Here is a 5,062-nt window from a genome sequence, read left to right as displayed (position 1 = left end):
AAGTTGCTGCATTTTATAGAATTTCCTTTCTAATTTCTAGAAGAGTTCTATATATTAATCTTTTGTATTCTGCCTCTAGTAATTCCAAGAAATTCTCTTCCTCCAGAGAATTTCTTGATTCTTTATTTTGGGAGCTTGCTGAAGCCATCATGGACTGCCTCTTTATGTGATTTGATATTGACTGTTGTCTCTGAGCCATCGATTATTTATTATAATTTTATTTTATATTTGTTTAGTGAGTCCTAGCTTCTTGTTTTGTTATGTTTTGATATGCCCCAATAGGCTGCTCGCGTGCACTAGTTTGATTATTGGCACCTTTAAAGCTCTAACATCCTGTCACCAGGTGGTTAGTTCTGTAACTGAGTTAGTTCTGTAACAGAAGTCGGTTAAATTTTCCTATATGGGTTCAGCTCAGGTGTCCAGGCCGTCGGTCACCAAGTGTGTGGTGCAGGCTCCCACCTACAGTCTTAGAGAGGCATGGGTGATTGGTACAGGCACTGGTATCTGGCTGTGGTAGGGGGTCACACGCTGAGCCAGGCAAGGGGCTGATGGCTTCCCCTGAGAATCTGAAAGGAAAGCATGTCCCTATTCCCTAGGGAGAGTAGGTAGGTGAGTTTTGCAGCTGGACTATGAGCACCCCACTCTGTTGGCTGTAAAGACTCGAGGGCACCACTTTTTCTTGGACTCGTATAGCAGGTGACTAGGTGGTGTAGGTGACTCTACCAGTCCTCAAGCCCCTGATGTGGATCGGTAAAGGTGCCTGCTTAAGGGGCAGGGCTGTGTCAAGGGTCACAAATCTGCCACTTCACAGCTGAAACAGTTGAAGTTAAACTTTGGATGTTTACCCTGTTGTACTGTGGTATTAAGGGCTAATGCTGTTGAGATGGGTCCCCACAAGTCTATACAGAAGTGTAAGGCCCTCAGAGTCTGCAGACCCCTTATGCCTGTGCCTAGCAAAGGAGCTGTGCTGACCCTGAGTTTCTGGCTTAGGGGAGCTGGTAGCTTATTTGTTCCCTCTCTAAGGCCAGGAGAATGGGTCAGGGCACCTTTTGGGATCTACTTCCGGCCTAGCCGACTCCCGGTGCAGAGGGGGGAGGGAGGAGGTAAAAGGGAGCGAGGTTTTTCCCAAGTGGGCCTTTTTATTTTTTAATCCCTGCAAAAGGCTGCACGCATGTACTTATCTTTAGCCACTTGGAAGCTGCTTTTCACTGGTTCGGAGTGTCTAAGCAGAATATCTGCTGCTGAATCTCTCTCGATGTGGAAACTGCCTCTTGAGCGCATGCGCAGCTGTTTGCCTGCTTCACTGTGGACCTGGAGCAGCTGAAGAGCTGCAGTCCCACCACTGCCTCTCTGGCGCTCCTCGCTTCTTCTGAATCATCTCCCTCTCCCCCCGCCACTCAGTCCTATTCCTCAACTTTGCCTTGTTCCGGGCTCCTAGATATTCATATATAATCAAATCATTTGTTTTTCCAGGTCTTTGTTGTAAGAGGGATATAGGAAGCTGTCTGACTACTCCACTATCTTGGCCCCACCTCCCTTGGTTGACTTTCAATTTGCCTGCTTCTTCTCCACCTCCCTTTCCCTTTCCCTTTCCACCACCTCTGCTTTTCCTCAAACCTGGAATGACTCCCAGTGGCAGTTTTCAGAACTCGGGAAGTTGGCAACTTGAGGCTCATTTATTTTCTACTAATTTTAATTTTTTGATTTATGTCTGTCAGTGGAGGTTTAAGTGTTGCTATGATGCTGAACAGGTTTCAGCGGAGCTTCCAGATTAAAATGAACTAGGAAGAAGGACCTGGCAATCTGCTTCCAAAAATCAGCCAATGGAAACTCTATGGATCACAACAGTATGATCTGCAACTGATCGTGAGGATAGCGCAAGATTGGTCATCATTTTGTTTCATTATGCATGAGGTCATCATGAGTTAGGGCTAACTTGATGGCAGCTAACAAAAAACAACACTTTTAATTTAGATTTTGAAGGATCAGTGGTCCAGGCAAGACATTATAGTAGTTCATCAAAGAGCAACTGTTTTTATTTGCCTTTTTTGGTGACATTTAAAACATTTCACATACACATGTTATTATTATGTATGGCTATTAGTCAATTTACCCATCGAATAAGTGAGTTGATTTCTTTAGTAATTACTTTTGAATGAGAAATATTTTTCTGCCTTTTCTATCAAGGCATTTATGCTGAAGCCATTAGTAGTGTACCACATTAATTTAACAAGAAAATTATTTTTCTAGGGCATTGGCTACCTGTCATGGATTGATTTGTGTCCCCCAAAACTATGTGTCAACTTGGCCAGGCCATGATTCCCAGTATTGTGTGATTATCCACCATTTTGTCATCTGATGTGATTGTCCTATGTGTTATAAATCCTACCTCTATGATGTTAATGAGGCAGGACTCAATCTACAAGATTAGGTTGTGTCTTAAGTCAATCTCTTTTGAGATATAAAAGAGAGAAGCGAACAGAGAGATGGGGGGACTTCATACTACCAAGAAAATAGTGCCAGGAGAAGAGTGTGTCCTTTGGACCTGGGGTCCTGGCACTGAGAAGCTCCTAGTCCAAGGGATGATTGATGACAAAGATCTTTCTCCAGAGCCAACAGAGAGAGAAGGCCTTCCCCTGAACTCGGACTTCTAGCCTCCTAGACTGTGAAAGAATAAATTTCTTTTTGTTAAAGCCATCCACTTGTGGTATTTCTGTTATAGCAGCACTAGATAACTAAGACACTGCCCAAAGTTTAAAATCTGAGTGAATAGGTTGCCCATTAGCAGATCTTCAAAGATCAATTTTGTGGAAGTTATTCACTGTACACGTCTAGATGCACTGTTTTATTTTTTAATTTTAAAAATAATTTTATTTATTTTATTGCCATTGTTGAGAATATACACAGCAAAACATGCCAATTCAAGTTTCTACATGTACAATTTAGTGACATTGATTACATTCCTCAAGTTGTGCAACCATTCTCACCCTCCTTTTCTGAGTTGTTCATCCTGCATTAACATAAACTTATTGCCCTCTAAGGTTCCTATCTAATCTTTCCAGTTGCTGTTGTCAATTAGATCCCACATAGATAGTTCTTAAAAGAGCATAATTCTCAAGGCAAATCTTTTTTACTAGTTAAGCTTAACTATTGTTTGATTTTGAGAAGACTTCAGGGGATATTTTTGGCTTAAGTTTTAAAGATTATCTCAGGGCAATAATTTCATCCACCCTCCATGGCTCCAGGACATCTGGAGTCATGAGAATTTGAAATTTCTGTTCTATATTTTCCCTCTTTTGATCAAGATTCTTCTATGGACTCTTACATCAAAATATTCACTAATGGTAGCCGGGCATCATCCAGTTCTTCTGGTCTCATGGCAAAGGAGGCAGTTGTTCACTGAAGCAATTAGCTACACATTACATTTCTTCCTCTTATTCCTGACTCTCTCCTCTGTTGCTCCAGGTGAATAGAGACCAATTGTTGTGCATTAGATGGTCACTTGCAAGCTTTTAAGACCCTAGGCACTACAAAACGAACTAGGAGGTAAAACAGAGACACTAAACACATTATTAAGCCAGTTAACTGGGATGTACCATGAAATAATGACCTTAAATCTCCAAACCAATGAACCAAATCCCAGGAGGTGTTTGGTTGTACATAAGCAGCCTCAGCAACAATTCTTTTTTTTTTGGTCATTGTTGTAAATATATCTATCACACTACTTTTGCCAGTTCAACTTTTTACAGGTGTACAACATATCAACAGCAATTGCAGTAATTAGCTGTGCAACCCTACCCTTAATCAATGCAATTTTTCCATCACCGTTAACCACCACCCCCCTTATTCTCCTCCCTCCTGCTGCTGGTAAACACTAATAAATTTTGATCTCTATACATGTGTCTTTTCTTCTCTTTTTATGTAAGTGAGGTCATACAATATTTGTCCTTTTGTGATTAGCTTATTTCACTCATCATAATGTAGCATCCTTACTGTGACATGTATCAAGACTTAATTTCTCCTACTGGCTGAGTAGTATTCCATTGTATGTATATACCAGATTTTGTTTATCTATTCAACTGTTGATGGGCATTTAGGTTGTTTCCACCTTTTGCCTATTGTGACTAGTGCTGCAATGAACATTGATGTACAAGTTTCTTTAGATGCAGTGTTTTAAATTGTAGCAAGCACAAAATTTGTTTGGATTTTGCCCATAGCGTATATATATATAGATAGATAGATAGATAGATATCTTTAGCGGCTTTGCACCTACCAGGTGAATATGTGGGGAGAGGACAAAGAGAATGTGCCTTGCCCATAATATGTTAGTTTAATTGTTCACAGCATTTGTGAATGATGAGGAATGAAAAGGGAAGGAATGGCGAAGTGTGGGTATGGTGTGATTGTGAATTTTATGTGTCAACTTGGCTAGGCTATGATTCCCAGTGGTTTGTCCAGACACTGGACAGGTTGCTGTTCCATAATGTAATGTAGTGTAATGTAATGTAATGTAAGTAATGTAATGTAATGTAATCACTTTCCATGATGTGATCATCCAATCAGTTGAAAGGGGAGTTTTCTTGGGGTACGGTATGCCTCCAGAATATAAATGGATGTTCTGGCAGAGCTACCTCTTGCTCTCTGTCTTGACCCTGCTCTCTTCTCGTCTCCTAACCTATGGATCTTGGGTCATAAGCTTGCAGAATTCTCTGGCATTTTGCCTGATCTGCAGATTTTGGATTTCTTGTCTCTGCAATCTTGTGAGCCAGCAGAGGTCTCCAGCCTGTTGCCTGACCTACAAATTTAGGACATGACAGCCCCCACAGTTGCATGAGTCACTTCCTTGAAGTAAATCTGTCTCTGTGTGTGTGTGTATATATATATATATAATATATATATATTATACATATATTATATGTATATATACACATACATCTCACTGGTTTTGCTCCTCTAGAGAACCCAAACTAAGATAGATGGGAAACTACGGAGCTAGTCATGATGATGTGTGCACTTAAATAGTGAACCTATGTGGTGATGGAGTTCATTGGCTTTGTTGCAA

The sequence above is a fragment of the Trichechus manatus genome, unplaced genomic scaffold, assembly GCF_000243295.1.
Source record: "Trichechus manatus latirostris isolate Lorelei unplaced genomic scaffold, TriManLat1.0 scaffold00120, whole genome shotgun sequence".
NCBI lineage: Eukaryota > Metazoa > Chordata > Mammalia > Sirenia > Trichechidae > Trichechus > Trichechus manatus.
The sequence above is the reverse complement of the archived record's forward strand: the minus strand, read 5'-3'. Positions refer to the sequence as shown.